At 44.0% G+C, this 23,285-nt stretch overlaps 1 protein-coding gene across 5 annotated transcripts in view; it reads left to right on the top strand.

The window, feature by feature from the left end:
- b4galt3l2 (UDP-Gal:betaGlcNAc beta 1,4- galactosyltransferase, polypeptide 3 like 2) overlaps positions 1-23,285 on the top strand; it is a 54,910-nt gene that overhangs the window by 5,364 nt on the left and 26,261 nt on the right. Inside the window, exons 2-3 of one of the 5 annotated variants that reach the window (XM_004919457.4) lie at positions 14,966-15,142; positions 15,944-15,993. The exons of 1 other annotated variant lie outside the window; for it this stretch is intronic. The gene's annotated coding sequence lies outside the window, so the exon portion shown is untranslated. Of the gene's footprint in view, positions 1-14,965; positions 15,143-15,943; positions 15,998-23,285 lie in introns of all 5 variants that reach the window. 3 more of the 5 variants (XM_031905458.1, XM_002941023.4, XM_031905457.1) reach the window with 3 other exon arrangements.

The following is a 23,285-nucleotide window of genomic DNA, read 5'->3' as shown; positions in this document are numbered from 1 at the left end:
ATCCCAACTAAGATATAATTACCCCTTATTGGGGGCAGAACAGCCCTATTGGGTTTAATTAATGTTTAATTTTTTTTTTATCTGGAATACCCTTGGTCTTGAGCATTCTGGATAACGGGTCCTATACCTGTATACCTATCACTGTAATCTGTTCCTTGAAAAAGTAGGAATAAATATCATTTTAAATGCTGAAATCCTTCTCTTTCTGCATCCTTTGAAATCCTGGCAGGGGAGGAGGGACTAAAACACTGATGTTACGAATTGTAACAACTTCTCCACAGCTTACAGACAGCATGCAGGAACTGCACAACCCACAATGCATTGCACTGGGATGTTCATTTATCAGTATCCCCCATATACCCCCCTCCCAGTGCTTTCATTATTCTGGCTCTTGTGAGAAAAAGGGATCGACTTAACTAAAGGCATAAGCTCCTTACCCGGGATAAGGTGTCTGTAAGTGGGCTTTTCATCAGCTGCTGGGAGATGGGAGTTAAATGATGCTGCTGGCTTTTTGGCTCGTTTCGTGAAGTTGCTCTTGTCTGGCCCCCGGGGGCCCTTCCCATAGATTTATTTTAGTGATATTTAAAGCCCAGAAAGACACAAAAGGGAGCGGCGGATCGGCACAGCAGCTGTTTCTTTGTCTTCGAAGCAGAAGTCCGGACTTTAATTGCAGCGTGTTTGCCTCTGCCCATGTCTTATCTGGGCTCTGTGCTGATTTAGAGAATGGATAGCCGTTATCACCAGCTAAAGGACAAGTCAACCCAAAAAATAATTTTTTTGCCTAGTAAAATAAAACCTATTTCTAAGTAATTTTTTGGGGTTGACGTGTCCTTTAAAACGTACAAACAGGCGGAGGTATTTAGCATTTTTTATTTTTCTAGAAATGATGCCCCAGTTTTACACTTTTCACCCAGGTATATGGTTTAGAAGTGAATCGACGGCCGGATAAAATAGATTTCTGTAGTTAGGGAGTTTTTGTTCTCGGGATCAATGGACAAAGCAATTTAAGGCACAAATCAATGGTTTGCTCCTGTGAGGGTTCCCATAGAGACTATTTATATGTCTTTATGTGCAACACTCTAAGAATCTCATGTCAAACATTCATGTTGGACTGTATGAAAAGGATATGCAGGTATGGGATCTGTTATCTGAACACCCGTTATCCAGAAAACTTGAATTATGGGAAAGTCATCTCCTATAATTGCATTTTTAAATCAGTGCCCTCTACTTGATCCCAGCTAAGATATAATTACCCCTTATTGGGGCAGAACAGCCCTATTGGGTTTATTTAATGGTTAAATGATTCCCTTTTCTCTGTAATAATAAAACAGTACCTGTACTTGATCCCAACTAAGACATAATTAATCCTTATTGGTGTTGGGTTTAATTCATGTTTAATTAATTTTTGGTATGGATTACCAAATTACGGAAAAACTGGTCCCATACCTGTAATGCATATATGCCTGTTGGACTGTGGGCTGTAAAAATACCTTGTTCGAGCCCAATCCAGTTTAGACGCTATAGGGTATACAGTTCTGTTTTTGATTATTTTGCTTTGTTAATGTCACGTTGAACTGGTTTTATACATTTTGGAATTTCCAACTGTTTGACTTAACCTGTTGGGCCAGTACCTGTCCCACTTAAGCTCCTACCATTGAACCTGCAACATTTTCTTGCATTTGATTGGACCTAATGTTTGGGAAATTCCAGCCAGCGCTAACTAGAGAGCATATTTAGGGGAACGCTAATTTGTAACGGGGGAGTTATTTGTTTTTATTGTTTCCTGTGTCTAAATTAGGGGTCCCCAACCTTTCTTACTCGTGAGCCACGGCCAAATGTAAAAAGACTTGGGGAGCAACACAAGCACCATAAACGTTCATGGAGGAGCCAAATAAGGGCTGTGATTGGCTATTAGGCAGCCTCTATGCACACTATAGGCTTACAGGGGCTTTATTTGGTAGGAAATCTTGTTTTTATTCAACCAAAACTTGCCCCCAAGTCAGGAATTCAAATATAACTACCTGGTTTGGGGGCACCGAGAGCAACATCCAAGGGGTTGGTGAGCAACATGTTGCCCCCGAGCCACTGGTTGGGGATCACTGGCTTAGTTTTCTTGGTCTATTGTTAGAAGCTGACCTATTTCTTTCTTACTAAATTGTATAATATCTAGAAACTGTGCTAAGCCACAAATGGAGTATTTCTCTGGGTATTTATGTAGGGTTTGGGTGTTTTGAGCCGATTTGTATTTTCAAAAGCGAAAAAATTAGCCAACACGATAGCTTCTGTTTTTTTACACGTGCCGATATAATCGCACAAAACTTAATTTTGTACAATTGTCGGACCATGTGTGGGCTACGAATTATTGTCCCGATACTTTTCAATCCGGGGTGATCGGTCATGTAGTCGATGGGACAGGTTAGAACATTCTGGTCGGATAAGGATAAAATCTGCGCAGTATTGTGTATCTGCTGATATCCTTGGGGGCCCTACAGTGGGAGTCACTATCGTACGATTGGTGCCTGTAACTATTTCATGTTCAGAACACCCTCCCATTGGTTATTTTTATGGCTTTATCCTACAGATTCACTCTGAACGTCAGTTTTAGATCATTACATTTAAACGTACGACCAACATCCCAACGTTCATCGGAAAAAGACCTTTAGGGTAAGAACCCACGGAGCGGTGATAGATCTCTGCTCTGAAAAGACTTTCCACCTCTAACTATAGGAATCGCCAGTGTAAAGCCCTTTGCATCGATTTGGTAATCTGAAGGTTTACTGAAGTGATGCAGAGGGCTTGTCCCCGGCCCACGGGGACATTAATCCCCCCCCCCCCCCCCGCTTCCAAAATTTTAGCCAACACAATAACTTCTGATTCTTTGTACAGATAAGTACAGGTGTGGGATCCATTATCTGGAAACCCATAAGGGTGGTGACCCACGGGGGAATAGTCCCAAACCCAACATAAATACCCAGAGTAATACTCCTTTTGTAAATAAGCCTAGTTTTAAAATAACTTATGAGGCACATACAGTTTTTACACCAAACCATAAGGAATCTAACCTCTGTGCAACTTTATGGTTCTCTGCGGGACCACATGGATCTAATTTTACAATGGAAAATGCCAGTGTTGATTGGGTCTTATCTATTACAATGGAGTTGTGCCAGATTCACACAAACTTCTCAAGTGGCTGAAGCAGACTATTGAATTGGTAAATTCCTATACAGCCCTAGCAATACACTTGCTTGTAAATATATATCTGGAGCATGGAGGAGCACTTACAAAACAAAAACACAGCATGCCTGGGAAGAAAAAACAAAAAGGATTCCAATGTTTTGATCGCATTGTTGTGATCTTCCTCAGGGCAACAACGGCTCCTTTTTTGCATATTCATGCCATGCTCATTGGAGCAGAGAAACAATCACATGCCCTCCCATCAGGCAGTCAGCTGCTTATGACAAGTCCAGCAGGAATTCTCCTTGAATTCACTAGTGCAAGGATTACTTTTATTTTTGTGTGTTCCATGAGTGGTGAACCGGTAGTTAAGGGGAACCAATTTCCCCTTAATTTGCTAAAAAGACCCACACAAGACACACACAACCCAGAAACCCCTAATATCCCTATCACTGTAATCCGTTCCTTCAAACAGTAGGAATAAATACCATTTTTATATGCTGAAATCCAGCTGTAAATCAGTTCTTCTCTTTCTGCATCATTTGAAATCCTGGCAGGGGAGGAGGGACTAAAACACTGATGTTACACATTGTAACAACTTCCCCACAGCTTACAGGCAGCATGCAGGAACTACATAACCCACAATGCATTGCACTGGGATGTTCCTTTCCTTATTGACATCACGTGTGCAGCAGGGGATTGTGGGATTGGGAGGATGCAGGCTGAGGACAGGCGACTACTGTTACATTTTATTTGAGTTTCAAAGTAGTCAGCCAGATCAGCAGGGGAACAGGGGGGCGGAGCTTAGGGAACTGTTCCAAACCACATTATTACATTAAACATCATAACAAGGCTGCTTATTGTTTAAAATATGTATATTGCAAAGTTGCTTGAAATTATGTTTATTTCTTTTTTTTACAAAAAAGTTGTGTTTGGGCAGAGTTCCCCTTTAAAGACCAACTCCTTCCCCCAGCTTGCCTCCTTTTCACTTATCCAGAAACCTAATAAAATAAAGTTTTTTTTTTTTTAATTAAGGTGCACGTGAGAAGCTCTCTAACCAGAATGTTTGGTTTTTCTGAATTCAGAATCTGTAATGGATCGGTACAGAGTCCATTTTCCAACAAAACTCAAGCTCTAAGTCATAAAAATGGGACAGAAGTTTGAAAGATTGAGTCTCTGTCAAACTCCTCCATCCGGATTTCCGCACCGCAAGCAATGAGGCTTCGTGCCTCCCCAGCGAATGGCTTAAATACCGGTGTAAATGTAGCTTAAAGCACAGTAATCCAAGTGACAGTGATCTCCAGTGACAGCCGTCGGCATCTCGCGCAGCCTTCAAGGAAACATTTGTGTGTCTGTCGAAAGCTGCCGAATGTACCCACGTGTGTCATTGTGGCAAGGGAGCAGCTATTTTGTTCTCGCTGAAGCCCCGGAAGGGGGAAGCATGACATAAAAACTGTATTTACCTCTTTTGTGGTTCATTTTTTTTGTTCCGCTGTGGTTGCGCTTCAGAAGCGTGAAAGCGTTGCAACCCAATATGTGCATTTCCATTAGCAACTGGCTAACGTAGAGCTCTCTTATTGTCAAATGACCTGTAGTTCTCCAGTGAAGGGTGCGCACCCTGATGTCCCCAACTGCACAGGTGTTGGGTGCCTACCACATAATACTCAGCTTTTTCCCCACTGGTGTTTGTCTTTACTACTGGCAGTTACCTTATACTGGCATTTAAAGGAACAGTTCAGTGTAAAAATGAAACTGGGTAATATAGTTAGGCAAAAATGTAATCTATAAAGGCTGGAGTGGGTAGATGTCTAACATAATAGCCAGAACACTACTTCCTGCTTTACCGCTCTCTAACCTCTTAGTCAGTGACTTTAGGGGGGGGCACATGGAACTTAACTGTCAGTAAAGGTGGCCATACACGTGAAGATCTGCTCCCTTGGCGAGGTCGCCAAGCGAGCGGATCTTCTCCCGATATCCCCACCTATGGGCGGGCGATGATGGGCTAATTCAGGCTAATTTGGTTGTTTGACCCTGGGGCCAAATGATCGAATTAGAATGACGGGTGTAGGCGCAGTTGGTTCGAGGACCGCATCAATGAGCCGATGCGGTCCCCGACCCGACTATTAAACCTGCCGATTTTAGCCCAGATATCGGTCGGGCAGGCCCATACACGGGCCGATAAGCCGCCGAGACGGACTAAGGGACCAATATTGGCAGCTAGAATTGGCCCGTGTATGGCCACCTTTAGTTTGTGAGCAGGTCAGATCCAAATGCAAACTAAGTGAGCAGTTATGACCCATATGCCCGCCCCTCAAATCACGGATTGGATACTGACTGCTAACAGCTTATAGAGCTGTAAAGAAGGAAGTAGTGTTCTGGCTATTATGTTAGGCATCTGCCCACTCCAGCCTTTATAGATTACATTTTTACCTAACTAACTATATTACAAATATCTTTTTTGTCTTGCGCAGTCTGTCAATTTTACCCAGTTTCGTTTTATATAGTCCCTGCATGCTGTCTGTAAGCTGTGGAGAAGTGTGTTATAATTTGTAACATCAATGTTTTAGTCCCTCCTCCCCTGCCAGGATTTCAAATGATGCAGAAAGAGGAGAACAGTTTTGCAGCTGGATTTCAGCATATAAACATGGTATTTATTCCTACTTTGTGAAGGAACAGATTACAGTGATAGGGATATTAGGGGTTTCTGTTTTGTGTGGGACTTTCCACTTGGTTTATTGGCCCATGTGCAGGCCCTTGGGAGTCTTTTTCCCACTTGGTTTATTGGCCCATGTGCAGGCCCTTGGGAGTCCCTTTCCCACTTGGTTTATTGGCCCATGTGCAGGCCCTTGGGAGAAATAGTCCAGATATCTGTTGGACAGGTATGAAAATTCTGTCCTCTGGTCTTTGTAGGACCACTGTATGATCTGATCCTTAGTGCCTAGACCCTAATTTGGCCCAGTATGTGGGTGGTGGCCAACTCAGGCTTGTGTGGCCGGCTTTAGTTGGCAGGGCTTGCAGTGGGCTAATAACCAGCCGTCCCTACAATACGCATACTGAAACTTACTGAAGTGAATGAAACATATGGCGCTTTAGTTTGCCTTTAACTGTAAATATAAATAACTGCTTTGGGCACATTTGTGCAGCATAATGAGGGAAGAAGCAGATGGTTTTCTCCCTGCCATTTCCAGGTAGTGGTGTGTGTGAGTGCTGTTCCAGTAGCCCATATCCGGCTGATTGATTACCTTTTTAGCTGTGGTTTCCTCTCCTCTCCTTGGGGAAGCCTCTCCGGCATTGTGTAACCGATCAAGCTTGCCCGATTGCTTGTCTGTGTTTAATTTAAACATGAATGGAATATTGATTTGTTATCCCAGGGCTGTGCCGGCATTGAAAGCTTGTGCATTTAACAAAAAAAAGTCAATTTTTCTGATACATTACACACACGCACCTGTAGTGCTATGCCGGGTCGCACAGATCTGCATAGGGATAAGGGCAACAACACTTGCGTCTTATTGTGTAATGATAGAAAAACATTATTCTAAAGGTGGCCATACACATTAAGATCCGCTCGTTTGGCAAGGTCGCCAAGCGAGTCGTTCTTCTCCCGATATCCCCACCTACGGGTGAGCCATATCGAGCTAATTCAGGCTAATTCAGTCGTTTGGCCCTGGGGTATAGGCGCAGTCGGTTCGAGGACCCTAAACAGGGTAGCAGACGTAATTTCTTCTCCAGCCAATCAGGAGCGACAGTGCAGAGAACATAAACAACTTGACCAATAAAACCATTGAAAATTTGTATTCGATAAGTCGTTTAGAATGACATTTTCTTTCATTGTGGCAAAAACAGCGTTTAGGGTGGAGGAGCCCTCTGTGTATCCCGGTGTTGATGAACACTTAAGCTGGCCATACGTGTAGCGGTTTTCGATTTTTCGTGCGACCAAAGATCGTTCCCACCCTCTACAGACGTTCAGTGCTGAATCGTCCGATATGGAGGTAGAAACAATAGAAATTCTACCTGAACGTAGATTTTGCTTGGGTGCCTTCAATGGCGCCCGATCAAAATCTTTTAACCTGGCCGTTCAGCGTTTCGACCGGTATCCGCAGCCTTTTGCGATATTGGTCACCTTGTCGAACCGCCATACATGCACATGGATATCGTACGTAACGAGGTTTCGGTGCGTGTATGGCCATCTTTAAGGTGGCCGATATCGGTCCGATATCCTGTAGACCGATTTGTCAGCTTATATGCCCAAGTATAGCCACGAACGACGGGCCTCTCCAACCGTCATCCGCCCTGAAATTGGGCAGATCTCGATCAGGCAGGTTTGATTTTTCCATATGATCGGGGACCATATCATCCTGTTAATGCGAACCCCAGGGCCAAACAACCAAATTAGCCCGATATCGTCCAACCATAGATGGGGATACCAGGAGATGATCTTATCGTGTGTGGCCACTGTTAGACTTTATCGTTGTCAGTCTTTTGCATGTTCGCCCTTATGACATTGCTAGAAACAGAGCTGATATCTGGAAATACCAGAACGCCTGGTTTAATCTGAGTGCCAGATACACGTCCAATCTCCTTTAATCTGGAACAGAGCGGATCATTAGTTCTTCTCTCCCTGCCCACTCAGACATCTGGCACCAGCTGCATTGTGTCCTCTAGCCACTGTGCCCCTCCCATGCCAGTGCACTGGGCATACATTGAATAATAACAAATTAAAGTCATAATATTACCTGATTTGTGGTTAGCACTGCCATTAGTGGAAGAAAACGAAAAAGCTACATGTATAAATTGTATTGTACAAAGGCCAATGGATTTATATAATCTCTGTCTGGTGGTCCTTGTCAAACCAGCAGCTGGGATGGCCAACCTAAGTACACCAGGGATCCCCAACCTTTTTTACTCGTCAGCCATACATATACAAAGTGTTGGGGAGCAATGCAAGCATAAAAAAAGTTCTTTGGGGCTGTGATTGGCTGTTTGTAGCCCCATGGGGACTGCTGGCCTGCAGGAGGCTCAGCTTGGGGTAAAACTGTCTCTGTGCCTCCAAAACTTGCTTTCAGGCCAGAAATGTAAAAATGGGCACCTACATTGAGGCCACTGGGGGCAACATCAAAGGGAGTGGTGAGCAAGGGGTGTGTTAGTTGTGGGTGTGCAAGCGATGACGACACAGAGGGTCAGGTTGGAAAATGGTGGGCTATGGCTGGACATGAATCAACTTTAGATGTTTGCCTAGTTTTGCAAATAGATGATGCCAAAATTCTGCCAGCATTGGTGCGCCATGGTATGAAGCTCAGTTGAACAGAAACAAACTTGCTCATATTCTGTCCTGAGTGTTAACTTGGTATTACGCCAGTACTAAGAAGCAGTATAGTGGTCCTTCAGATCTCAGCAGGTTATGGATTCATCACTTGTGTTCCTTGTAGCCTTGGGGAGTCACATGGAAGAACATAAACAATGTTAATCTTGGGCACTAACGACGGGCCTGCCCAACCGATATCTGGCCTGAAATCGGCCAGATCTCGATCGGACCTCGCCAAGCGAGTGGATCTTAGCCTGTATGGCCACCTTAAGTTGTGAGTGAAGCCATCTGTTTGTGAATGTGGGTATGGAGATCAGAAACCCAGACAGCAATGATTCTACCTGCGTATAAACTTATAGCCTGCCAATACCTTCTACATGTATGACCTCTCCTGCCTTGTTTAGAAGATAAGTAGAGTTTTACCATCCACAAGCTTGATTAGATATCCCAGTAGATGGCCATTTGGCTCATAGGCTGGGCAAGGAATCCCATGTGTGACCACCTTAGTTCATCTGGAACTTTCTGTATAAGCTGTATCCTGCACAGAGGTTACTCTTTGTGGCTTTGATAGAGAATCTCTTGGTAGAAATAAGACACCTCGAATAACCCGGCACCTCAGTGTAACAAGATACCATCTAATGTGAGAAAAAAGCCTACTCATTACACACTGGGAGTAAGCCGCACAGAAGTGTCAATTGTTGTATGGGGTTTATTCAAGTGTATAGCCCTTATTTGGCACCTCCATGAAATTTTATGGTGCTTGTGTTGCTCCCCAAGTCTTTTTACATTTGACTGTGGCCCACGAGTAAAGGTCTCCATACACGGGCAGATTCTAGCTGCCAATATGGGTCCCTTAGACTGATTCGGCAGCTAATTGGCCCGTGTAGGGGCACTAACGATGGGCCTGCCCGACCGACATCTGGCCTGAAATCAGCCAGATATCGATCAGGCAGGTTAAAAAATCTAGTCGGATCGGGGACCGCATCGGCTCGTTGATGTGGTCCCCAGACCGACTTTTCCTATACCCATTGTTATAATTCGCCTGGATTCTCCCGATATTGCCAACCCATAGGAGGGGGATATCGGGAGAAGATCCGCTCGCTTGGCGACATCACCAAGCGAGCAGATCTAAAGGTGTATGGGGACCCCTGCTCTACATGTTGGGTTTAGTGAGGCTTTTGAGCAGTTTGGGGCCATACAATCTTGTGCGGGGCCCCATTTGGCCCTAGTTAGGGTGTAGGTACCAGTGTCTGGAAGCCATTTAGTTTGCCATCTCTTGCACGAGTAAAGGAATCAGTTCTGACTATTGAATTTCGAGCCTTAATGCGATACCAGCCTTAAATTGACCGCATCCAGTCTCCAGTCAAAACAATATCTGGAAGTCAATTTGATTTCCATTAGAGGAGTAATATTAACGTAAATCACAGTGGGCTTTGGAGCTTTCTCGCTGTAAAAGCCTTAATGCCTTCCTCTTCCTGGTGCTAATGACCCAGTTCGTCATCCGTTTAAAAGTCCCCAGTCCGCTATTAGCTTGATGGGCCCGTCATTTGCAGACAATAATGCAGTGCTCTTTTACTGTTTATTCAGGTTCAGAGACATGACGCGGAGATGCTTGCTCTTCGGTAATGTCTTGTACTGTAGCATTTAAAGGGGAACTCCACCCAAACACAATGGAAGAATTTTTGAAACATAATTTCAAGCAAATTTGCAATTAAAAAAAAATTCATGATTTTTAATGTAATACAGGTATAGGACCCGTTATCCAGAATGCTTGGGACCAAGTGTATTCCAGATAAGGGGTCTTTCTGTAATTTGGATCTCCATACCTTAAGACCTCCATACCATTAATTAAACCCAATAGGATTGTTTTGCACCCAATAAAGGGTAATTATATCTTAGTTGGGATCAAGTACAGGTACTGTTTTATTATTACAGAGAAAAGGGAATCATTTAACCATGAAATAAACCCAATAGGGCTGTTCTGCCCCAATAAGGGGTAATTATATCTTAGTTGGGATCAAGTACAGGTACTGTTTTCTTATTACAGAGAAAAGGGAATCATTTAACCATGAAATAAACCCAATAGGGCTGTTCTGCCCCAATAAGGGGTAATTATATCTTAGTTGGGATCAAGTACAGGTACTGTTTTATTATTACAGAGAAAAGGGAATCATTTAACCATTAAATAAACCCAATAGGGCTGTTCTGCCCCAATAAGGGGTAATTATATCTTAGTTGGGATCAAGTACAGGTACTGTTTTAATATTACAGAGAAAAGGGAATCATTTAACCATGAAATAAACCCAATAGGGCTGTTCTGCCCCCAATAAGGGGTAATTATATCTTAGTTGGGATCAAGTACAGGTACTGTTTTATTATTATTAGAGAGAAAAAGGAAATCAGTTTTAAAATTCTGAATTATTTGATTAAAATGGAGCCTATGGGAGACAGGCTTTCTGTAATTCAGAGCTTTCTGGATAACTGGTTTCCGGATAAGGGATCCCTGTGATATGGTTTGGAACAGTTCCCTAAGCCCCGCCCCCTGTTCTCCTCCTGATCTGGCTGACTATTTTGTGACTCAAATAAATGTAACAGTAGTCGCCTGTCCTCAGCCTGCATCCTCCCAATCCCACAATTCCCTGCTGCACACGTGATGTCAATAAGGAAAGTAACATCCCAGCACAATGCATTGTGGGATATGTAGTTCCTGCATGCTGTCTGTAAGCTTTGTTACAGTTTGTAACATCAGTGTTTTAGTCCCTCCTCCCCTGCCAGGATTTCAAATGATACAGAAAGAGAAGAACTGTTTTGCAGCTGGATTTCAGCATATAAAGATGGTATTTTTTCATACTTTTTGAAGGAACAGATTACAGTGATAGGTATATTAGGGGTTTCTATGTTGTGTGGGGCTCTTTATCCGTTCTGTATTGTTGGGACTCACTACTTGTGAAGAAGGCAGATATATTGATGTTTGGGAGGGTAAAGGAGGCCATAGAGGGGCAGATCTGTTATTGCTCTCCAATTAAAAGCATGGAGAACGTACGTACGAGTGGACACGGGGTATGGCCGCCTAGTGTTCTGATCATTTGTGCAAAGAATATGGGCTGTAAATGATCTCTCCATTATATACAGAGTTGCAAGTCGCCTTATATCTATAAGCCAGTAACATTTGCAAGGTTTCAGATTTCCTTTGGCAGCCGTTTATGATGACTCAGTCGGGCAGGATTGGCAAAATGGAAAAAAATATGAAGCAACTTCTGGCCAACGAAATGTGTTTTGTATCATGAAAAATATTTCTTCCTCGGAAAGTGCTAGGCTGCTGGAGTTTCCCTCAGACGGGGTTAACAGCGTTGCCTGTGCAGGGAGATCTCTGGGGAATAGCAAGTCGAGAGGCAGGAAGATTTTCTTTTCTCTATTTACGGAATGGTGATGTTTGTATATAAACACGGGTAAAATAAGTCATGAGTCGGAATTGGTTTCCCCTGGGATGTGCGCCGTACAGGAAAAGCCACGCTTGCACTGCCGAAGGAGCAGATTTATACCCGATTTGGTCACCCAGGTTATCCGATCATTCGGCCCCTCATTCTAAATATTTGTTCATGATGGGGGTCTGTGCAGGCCTTTGTTAGAGAGCCCCATACGACATAGAAACCCTTAATATCCCTATCCCTGTAATCTGTTTCCTCAAAAAGTAGGAAGAAATCCCATTTTTATATGCTGAAATCCAGCTGCAAAACAGTTCTTCTCTTTCTGCATCATTTAAAATTCTGACAGGGGAGGTGGGACTAAAACATTTATGTTAGAAATTGTAACAACTTACCCACAGCTTACAGACAGTATGCAGGAACTACATAACCCACAATGCATTGCACCGGGATGTTCCTTTCTTCATTGACAACACATGGGCAGGGGATTGTGGGGTTTGGAGGATGCCGGCTGAGTTGACTACTGTTACATTTACTTTTTAATAAAACTTAAGTTGTATTGGGTGGAGTTCCCCTTTAAACTTACACTAAAGATTGCTGATAGTAGGTCAGATATCAGTTGGACAAGCCATTGGTTTGTCCTCATACACAGAACACTTAGCTGCCAGCTGGCTCTGGTTCCCAGTTGGCTGTTGCTTAGTCAGGCGAAGACGTGGCTTTTTTTTCTTTCCCATTGATTATCGCAGCATACTTACATGCCTTTTGTCACTAAACAGCAGTTGATGTATATTTATTTCTCTTTGTTATATTGTGCTAAGATTACTGATGGATTTTGTGTATTTCTCAAAATATGATTATCTAGTACAGATCAAACCGGGAATAAATACTTACAAATCTCATGGGAAATTAATCTGCATCACCCTGGTCATCCCTTCATCCTATAAGCGCTGTATTGCCTGTCAGATCAGAATATTCCCAGTGGTGAGGTTGGGGGATGCCCTGCCGGGGGATGTTGGGTAGGGGGTTCCTCACGGTGAGGGCAGTGAGGGGGTTGGGGAATGCCCTGCCGGGGATGTTGGGTAGGGGGTTCCTCACGGTGAGGGCAGTGAGGGGGTTGGGGAATGCCCTGCCGGGGGATGTTGGGTAGGGGGTTCCTCACGGTGAGGGCAGTGAGGGGGTTGGGGAATAATGCCCTGCCGGGGGATGTTGGGTAGGGGGTTCCTCACGGTGAGGGCAGTGAGGGGGTTGGGGAATGCCCTGCCGGGGGATGTTGGGTAGGGGGTTCCTCACGGTGAGGGGGTTGGGGAATGCCCTGCCGGGGGATGTTGGGTAGGGGGTTCCTCACGGTGAGGGCAGTGAGGGGGTTGGGGAATGCCCTGCCGGGGGATGTTGGGTAGGGGGTTCCTCACGGTGAGGGCAGTGAGGGGGTTGGGGAATGCCCTGCCGGGGGATGTTGGGTAGGGGGTTCCTCACGGTGAGGGCAGTGAGGGGGTTGGGGAATGCCCTGCCGGGGGATGTTGGGTAGGGGGTTCCTCACGGTGAGGGCAGTGAGGGGGTTGGGGAATGCCCTGCGGGGGGATGTTGGGTAGGGGGTTCCTCACGGTGAGGGCAGTGAGGTTGGGGAATGCCCTGCCGGGGGATGTTGGGTAGGGGGTTCCTCACGGTGAGGGCAGTGAGGGGGTTGGGGAATGCCCTGCGGGGGGATGTTGGGTAGGGAGTTCCTCACGGTGAGGGCAGTGAGGGGGTTGGGGAATGCCCTGCCGGGGGATGTTGGGTAGGGAGTTCCTCACGGTGAGGGCAGTGAGGGGGTTGGGGAATGCCCTGCCGGGGGATGTTGGGTAGGGAGTTCCTCACGGTGAGGGCAGTGAGGGGGTTGGGGAATGCCCTGCCGGGGGATGTTGGGTAGGGGGTACTCACGGTGAGGGCAGTGAGGGGGTTGGGGAATGCCCTGCCGGGGGATGTTGGGTAGGGAGTTCCTCACGGTGAGGGCAGTGAGGGGGTTGGGGAATGCCCTGCCGGGGGATGTTGGGTAGGGGGTTCCTCACGGTGAGGGGGTTGGGGAATGCCCTGCCGGGGGATGTTGGGTAGGGGGTTCCTCACGGTGAGGGCAGTGAGGGGGTTGGGGAATGCCCTGCCGGGGGATGTTGGGTAGGGGGTTCCTCACGGTGAGGGCAGTGAGGGGGTTGGGGAATGCCCTGCGGGGGGATGTTGGGTAGGGGGTTCCTCACGGTGAGGGCAGTGAGGTTGGGGAATGCCCTGCCGGGGGATGTTGGGTAGGGGTTCCTCACGGTGAGGGCAGTGAGGGGGTTGGGGAATGCCCTGCGGGGGGATGTTGGGTAGGGAGTTCCTCACGGTGAGGGCAGTGAGGGGGTTGGGGAATGCCCTGCCGGGGGATGTTGGGTAGGGGGTTCCTCACGGTGAGGGCAGTGAGGGGGTTGGGGAATGCCCTGCCGGGGGATGTTGGGTAGGGAGTTCCTCACGGTGAGGGCAGTGAGGGGGTTGGGGAATGCCCTGCCGGGGTATGTTGGGTAGGGGGTACTCACGGTGAGGGCAGTGAGGGGGTTGGGGAATGCCCTGCCGGGGGATGTTGGGTAGGGGGTTCCTCACGGTGAGGGCAGGAACATCAATTTTGTTGCTCCCTGAGTGGGATGATGTCTATTTGTAGACCTTTTCACCTACTCCATGATCAAACCTTTCTACATTCTTTAATCTTTACCAGTTACCTTTTGCTCCCACACTACTTCCTGTTACAGTTAGAGCTGCATCACTTCCTGTCAGCTGATCTCTGAGGGAGCACACAGTCCATCACAAAATGGCGGCTCAAGGGAAAGGAAGTAAAAGGCCAATATTTACTGATATATATATTCCAGTTGGGTGAGATTCTTTAATAGGCCACTTAATATAATATAAATGGTTGAATATTTATTCTGGGGGTATAGTTTCCCTTTAGGTATGTGTAGATTTATCTTGGCACTTTCCTGCCCCACAAAACCATCTCTGTTTATGTTCTATATACCTACTCAGGCCTTCTGATAAAACACATCTCATCATTCTCTCTCTGCAGATCGGCAGTTAAATGCAGATGGCGACAGCTTAGATATTTTTAGCCGTTTATCTCCTCTAAACACATTTTATTCTGATACTGTATCTCGGGCGCAGCTGTTTCACCTTGGCCTTGGCAGTGAGTTTGTTGGTTGGTACGTCTGGCTTATAGCAGAGAGGTCCCTGGCTGCCTAGTGAAGTAAGTCCATACAGTACTTGTACAGTAAACGCAGGCAGTTTACTTTAAAGGGGAACTAAAACACAAAATGTGTTACAGAGCCCCACACAACATGGACACCCCTAATATACCCATCACTGTAATCTGTTCCTGCAGAAACTATGAATAAATACCATTTTTATATGCCGAAATCCAGCTGCAAAACAGTAATTCTCTTTCTGCATCAGTTGAAATCCTTGCAAGGGAGGAGGGACTAAAACATTTATGATACAAATTGCAACAACTTCTCCACAGCTTACAGACAGCATGCAGGAACTACATAACCCACAATGCATTGCACTGGGATGTTCCTTTCCTTATTGACATCACATGTGCAGCAGGGGATTGTGGGATTGGGAGGATGCTAGCTAAAGGCAGTCAGCCAGATCAGCAGGGGAACAGGGGGCGGGGCTTAGGGAACTGTACCAAACCATATTATTATATTAAACATCACAAAAAGGCTGCTTATTTTTAATTGATTTATATTGCAAAGTCGCTTGAAATTATGTGTACTTTTCAAAAAGCTCAAGTGTTTGGGTGGAGTTCCCCTTTAATGTTTGTTACTACTCAAACCACCTTTTTTTCTCCTTGATTATAAAGAAGCCTTTCATATTAATCTGCAGCTGAGGATGACAAACTTTTCCCATGCCCCGTGGGTCTGGATTATCTTCTGCGCTTTATGATTTTGTATTAATTCTATGCGCCCGTCACTGCGTCGGGTCGGGATATTTTCCGGTATTCAGTACAATGGTGTCTAATGTGTCACTTAATCCTCTCTTATAGGAGCCGTAATATCGCTTTATCCGCTGAATTTCCTGCCAGCCTGCAGCAGGGTAAGTAAGCATTATTATCCCTGTATTACATGTGTGCGTTTTATAATAAGCCAATGGCCAGGGGCGGTTACATGGGCTTGTACTGTACCAGTAGTTACACGGTGAGATTGGGCTGCCGTCCCGGAACTTCATTCCCAGGCATGTACGTATCTGTCTGAGAGAATGGATAGGTTCAGGCAGGTCTGACAATTTTTTTTAAAAATATCACTTAATGGCTGTGTATTCTGTCACTCCGATTGGAAGCTCTCATAATGGCATTCAAGTGTTAACAGAATCCAACATGTCATTTTTAATATAAGGATATTCCGAATCACTGAGGTGTCCTTTGTATATAGGCTGCAGGCTGAGTTATACAGGGAACTCTGAGTATCACTCATGTATTATAAGGGATAATGTACCCCCTACTGTAAATGATAAGGATATTAGCAGTCACTGAGGGGTTCTGTGCCCCCCATATAAAGGCACAAGGCTGCAGGCTGAGTTATACAGGGAACCCTGAGTATCACTCATGTATTATAAGGGATAATGTACCCCCTACTGTAAATGATAAGGATATTAGCAGTCACTGAGGGGGTCTGTGCCCCCCATATAAAGGCACAAGGCTGCAGGCTGAGTTATACAGGGAACTCTGAGTATCACTCATGTATTATAAGGGATAATGTACCCCCTACTGTAAATGATAAGGATATTAGCAGTCACTGAGGGGTTCTGTGCCCATATAAAGGCACAAGGCTGCAGGCTGAGTTATACAGGGAACTCTGAGTATCACTCATGTATTATAAGGGATAATGTACCCCCTACTGTAAATGATAAGGATATTAGCAGTCACTGAGGGGTTCTGTGCCCATATAAAGGCACAAGGCTGCAGGCTGAGTTATACAGGGAACTCTGAGTATCACTCATGTATTATAAGGGATAATGTACCCCCTACTGTAAATGATAAGGATATTAGCAGTCACTGAGGGGTTCTGTGCCCATATAAAGGCACAAGGCTGCAGGCTGAGTTATACAGGGAACTCTGAGTATCACTCATGTATTATAAGGGATAATGTACCCCCTACTGTAAATGATAAGGATATTAGAAGTCACTGAGGCATTTTGTGACCATTTAAAGGCCTTTGGCTGCAGACCAGGATTTGCCGGGCAGATATCCTGTTTTATTTGCAGTAGGAGAACACGGCTTTTTCTGATGCCTATGTGAAATATGAGATTATGAGTAATAGAAATATAAAGACAGATCATCAGCCATATGGATAATGTTCAGGGCATAGGATTTAGCAATAACCATTTTATATCCAGGATGTTTGCCCTGCTGCTCCTTTAGTTGTAGCATTCTGCAGGCAGAGCATGAAACCCTTGGATTGGGTTTTGATTGCAAAACATCTGGCAACTGCCATTTCTGGCTTTCCACTCGATTTCTGGTCATTTTGATGCCTCCTTTTTAGCAAGAAAAGATGTGGGATTGGCAAAATGAAAGTTTTTTCACATTAAAATTTGAGTAAAAGTATGAAAACCTGTTATCGAGAATGCTCAGGACCTGGGGTTTTCCAGATAAGGGAACTTTCCATAAATTGGATCACCATACCTTCCATCTGCAAAAATATATTTAAACACTAAATAAACCCAATAGGGCTGTTCTGCCCCAATAAGGGGTAATTATATCTTAGTTGGGATCAAGTACAGGTACTGTTTTATTATTACAGAGAAAAGGGAATCATTTAACCATGAAATAAACCCAATAGGGCTGTTCTGCCCCCAATAAGGGGTAATTATATCTTAGTTGGGATCAAGTACAGGTACTGTTTTATTATTACAGAGAAAAGGGAATCATTTAACCATTAAATAAACCCAATAGGGCTGTTCTGCCCCAATAAGGGGTAATTATATCTTAGTTGGGATCAAGTACAGGTACTGTTTTATTATTACAGAGAAAAGGGAATCATTTAACCATTAAATAAACCCAATAGGGCTGTTCTGCCCCCAATAAGGGGTAATTATATCTTAGTTGGGATCAAGTACAGGTACTGTTTTATTATAACAGGGATAAAGGGAAATCATTTTTAAAAGTGTAAATTACTTGATTAAAATGGAGTCTGTGGGAGATGGCCATCCCTGTATAATGGGTTTCTGGATGATGGATCCCATGCCTTTTATTCATCATAACAGTTAATTGTAAGTTGAATAATTTTTTCCATTCTAAGGGAAACCAAGGGCTCTCCTCCAAACGCAGCAAGGTTTGGCAGTGAAAGCTTCCCTTTGAAATTAATTGTGACTCCCCAAACTTGTTGGTCTCATCAAGACTCGTTACTTAAACCTCAATAGAGGATGTGGGAGGGCAGATTACCATGCGGATTTATATATTCATTGAGGCATCGGCATTGGGTTCCTCTTGCGTAACCTTTCGAGAAATCTTTACTTTAGGGAATACTGCCATGGGAAAACATGTTTTTTTTTTTTTAAACAAAACCCATCAGTTAATAGAGCTTCTCCAGCAGAATCCTGCATTGTAATCTGTTTTTCCCATGGGGCTAGCCATATTCTTCATTTCCCAGGGTGCCACAGCCATGTGACCTGTGCTCTGATAAACTTCACTCACACTTTACTGCTGCGCTGCAAGTTGGAGTGATATCCCCCCCCCTCACCCCCAGCAGCCGATCAGCAGAACAATGGGAAGGGAGCAAGATATCAGCTCCCAGTAGGTATCAGAATAGCACTCAATAGTAAGAAATCCAAGTCCGACTTGGGACTCCTCCAGTTACATGGGAGTAGGAGAAACAATAGGTTAGCTGAAAGCAGTTCTAATGTGTAGCGCTGGCTCCTTCTGAAAGCTCAGACTCAGGCACACTTTACTGCAGTGCTGCAAGTTGGGGTGATATCCCCCCCCTCCCCCCCAGCAGCCGATCAGCAGAACAATGGGAAGGGAACAAGATAGCAGCTCCCAGTAGGTATCAGAATAGCACTCAATAGTAAGAAATCCAAGTCCGGCTTGGGACTCCTCCAGTTACATGGGAGTAGGAGAAGTCCTTTAGAAATAAAAGTTACCCCATAAACATCATGGCGGTAGCCCTTTAATGCCAGGGTTTGATTTCAGTGCCTGTAGATCAGTGACGGCCACCTTATGGCTCGCACTTTTCATGCTTTTCATTTTTGGTGTATGTCTCCACATGACAAGGGCTAATTGAATCCAGCCTCGGGTTTGTTCCCATGGGTGCACACTGCCACACAGAACGCAAAAAAAAAAAATTGGTCTTGATCTTTTCTTAATCGGGTTTTCAGCCTTCATCATGGCGGCTGACTCCCTTGGGTGCTGACCCACAGGCTTAAGTCATTTAACACTTGTGTTGCTGTGCGGTAGAATCTTCTTCCCAAGCTATTAGTCCCGCAGTTATGTTCTCTTAACTCCCATATGTAATAAAAGGCACTAAATTTGCCCAGGAGCAGTAACCCCTAGCAACCAATAAGATGTTTGCTTTTAAACAGTTGCTATGGGTTGCTATGGGTTACTGCTTCTGGGCAAACTTAGTGCCTTTTATTACATAACCCCCATCAGTGTTTAGGGTGGGGGGTGTATATATAAAGTGACAGGGAGCACAACTACTCTCAACAGTATAAACATGCCCCGGGATACAGTCGAATCTGTCGTTTCCCCCGGCAACAAGATTTCAGATCTGAGCACTGGTCTGTTCCCTCAAGTGATTGTTTATAAATGAGTTCAAGGAATGACGCTTTCAGGTTTGCGGCATATGCTAAGCTCTATGAAGCGTAATCGCCCAGTGGCCTCAGTAAATAACCCATCAGAACCATAAAGGTGTCAGTAGAGCTGTGTGGAAAAAGGCTCAACTCTCCAAGCAATCCTCTGTTTCAGCTGCCAGGAACTGGGGCCCAGGATCATTCTTAAAGGGACACTGTCCTGATTTCTATGTTGTACTTTTTATTTATAAATGACACTGTTACACAGCAAATAATTCCCTCTGCCATTTAACCTTTTATTCTTGTACCAACAAATGTATTTGTAGCTGTAATATTGGTGTGTAGGCGCCATCTCAGTGCCTTGTGCCTGAGTCTGAGCTTTCAGCCAGCGCTACTCATTAGAACTGCTTTCAGCTAACCTATTGTTTCTCCTACTCCCATGTAACTGGAGGAGTCCCAAGCCGGACTTGGATTTCTTACTATTGAGTGCTATTCTGATACCTACTGGGAGCTGCTATCTTGCTCCCTTCCCTTTGTTCTGCTGATCGGCTGCTGGGGGTGGGGGGGTGGGGGGGATATCACTCCAACTTGCAGCGCAGCAGTAAAGTGTGCCTAAGTCTGAGCTTTCAGAAGGAGCCAGCGCTACACATTAGAACTGCTTTCAGCTAACCTATTGTTTCTCCTACTCCCATGTAACTGGAGGAGTCCCAAGCCGGACTTGGATTTCTTACTATTGAGTGCTATTCTGATACCTACTGGGAGCTGCTATCTTGCTCCCTTCCCATTGTTCTGCTGATCGGCTGCTGGGGGTGAGGGGGGGGATATCACTCCAACTTGCAGCGCACCTACGGGTGAGTGATATCGGGAGAATCCAGGGTAATTCGATCATTTGGCTCTGGGGCCAAAGAATCAAATTATAATGACGGGCATAGTCAAAGTCAGTCCGGGGACCGCATCAACGAGCCGATGCGGTCCCCGATCCGACTAGATTTTTTAACGTGCCCGATCGAGATCTGGACGATTTTAGGCCAGATATCTGTCGGGCAGTCCCATCGGTAGTGCCCATACACGGGCCGATTAGCTGTCGATTCAGTCTAAGGGACCCATATTGGCAACTACTATCGGCCCATGTATGGGGACCTTTAGTGAATAAGCAATTGGCACTCTACAAATGAACATATATTACAAATCTAGACAAGATTGATCAAATCTGGGCACCTTAGATTGAATCATTAGCTACTGCATTGATAAATGGAACTCCTTGCCTATCTTCCCCTATTACTCTCTATTGTTATATATAAAAAATAACCTTTAAAAAAAAAAAGTAAGTTGACATTTGCCCTGCCTGGCTTCCATTCCATTCCATTAGCTATGCATAACAATCACGGGCGCGCACGTCAGTGCTCTTTCACCTAAAACGCATTTATTTTTATCTGTGACGGAACCCTCCGTTATTTTTGGATGTGTTTTTTCCCCTTTTCATTTTTCCTCTTTGTCATCTTTGCTGTAATGTGAAGAAACGCCCAGCCCTGTTTAGTTTGTGTTTTTGTATAAAAAGGGCTGTTTTAATAAATCACTTGGCATTTGTGGTTTTAGAGATAATTCGGAAAGACCATCTCCCATACACTCCATTTTAATCAAATAATTCAAATTTTTAAAAATGATTTCCTTGTTCTCTGTAATAATAAAACAGTACCTGTACTTGATCCCAACTAAGATATAATTAATCCTTATTGGGGGCAGAACAGCCCTATTGGGTTTATTTAATGGTTAAATGATTCCCTTTTCAATGTAATAATAAAACAGTACCTGTACTTGATCCCAACTAAGATATAATTACCCCTTATTGGGGCAGAACAGCCCTATTGGGTTTATTTCATGGTTAAATGATTCCCTTTTCTCTGTAATAATAAAACAGTACCTGTACTTGATCCCAACTAAGATATAATTACCCCTTATTGGGGCAGAACAGCCCTATTGGGTTTATTTAATGGTTAAATGATTCCCTTTTCTCTGTAATAATAAAACAGTACCTGTACTTGATCCCAACTAAGATATAATTACCCCTTATTGGGGGCAGAACAGCCCTATTGGGTTTATTTCATGGTTAAATGATTCCCTTTTCTCTGTAATAATAAAACAGTACCTGTACTTGATCCCAACTAAGATATAATTACCCCTTATTGGGGGCAGAACAGTCCTATTGGGTTTGATTACTGTTTAAATAATTATTTTAGCAGACTTAAGGTAGGAGATCCGAATTACAGAAAGACCCCATATCCGAAAACCCCAGGTCCCCGAGCACTCTGGATTAACAGGTCCCATACTTGTATTTGTTTTTATTACCCCTTTTGCTCTGCCTCTTTCCAGACTAAAAACAAAAATGCTGTTGGGGTCAGTGACCTTAGCAATAATAGTAATTAAAAACAACCAGTGACTCTGGTTCACTTGTTTATTATTTACTGCTATTCCTCTTTCATTTTGGTTTCAGTCCGGCTCCCTTGTTGTTAGGGTAATTAACCCCAAGCAATCAGATAATGTGTTGAATTCCAAGCCCAAGAGCTGCAGAACAAGTTATTCAAATTACACACAATAAAAAAAAAAAGACCACTTGCACATTTGTCTAAATCTGCCTGCCTGTTTATATTCTCTCCACTGCTGCCTTTGACTCCTGAAACCCTGTAGCAAAAATCGGCTGATTAACAGGTCCTGGAAAACTGACTTCTGCTACTTTGTTTCATGAGTCAGAATCTGAGAACAGTTACTTCTTTCAGTAGCAATTACTTTCAGAAATAACTGAAACCAGAATTTTAAATGAATCTTGGAAAGGTGTTCAGAATTATATTTTTTCCATTATGCAAAAAAAAAAAAAAATAATAATAATATATATAATATAGGTATGGGACCCCTTATCCGAAACCCGTTATCCAGAAAGCTCCGAATTATGGAAAGACCCTCTCCCATAGACTCAATTTTAATCAAATAATTCAACAGCCCTATTGGGTTTATTTAATGGTTAAATGATTCCCTTTTCTCTGTAATAATAAAACAGTACCTGTACTTGATCCCAACTAAGATATAATTACCCCTTATTGGGGCAGAACAGCCCTATTGGGTTTATTTAATGGTTAAATGATTCCCTTTTTCTCTGTAATAATAAAACAGTACCTGTACTTGATCCCAACTAAGATATAATTACCCCTTATTGGGGCAGAACAGCCCTATTGGGTTTATTTCATGGTTAAATGATTCCCTTTTTCTCTGTAATAATAAAACAGTACCTGTACTTGATCCCAACTAAGATATAATTACCCCTTATTGGGGGCAGAACAGCCCTATTGGGTTTATTTAATGGTTAAACGATTCTCTTTTCTCTGTAATAATAAAACAGTACCTGTACTTGATCCCAACTAAGATATAATTACCCCTTATTGGGGCAGAACAGCCCTATTGGGTTTATTTAATATTTTATTGATTTTTTAGTAGACTTAAGGTATGGAGATCCAAATTATGGAAAGACCCCTTATCCGGAATCCCCTTGGTCCCGAGTATTCTGGATAATGGGTCCTATATATATATATATATATATATATATATATATA

The sequence above is a fragment of the Xenopus tropicalis genome, chromosome 7 (genome assembly GCF_000004195.4).
Source record: "Xenopus tropicalis strain Nigerian chromosome 7, UCB_Xtro_10.0, whole genome shotgun sequence".
In the NCBI taxonomy this organism is placed as follows: Eukaryota; Metazoa; Chordata; class Amphibia; order Anura; family Pipidae; genus Xenopus; species Xenopus tropicalis.
This window is presented reverse-complemented; position numbering and strand designations above follow the sequence as displayed.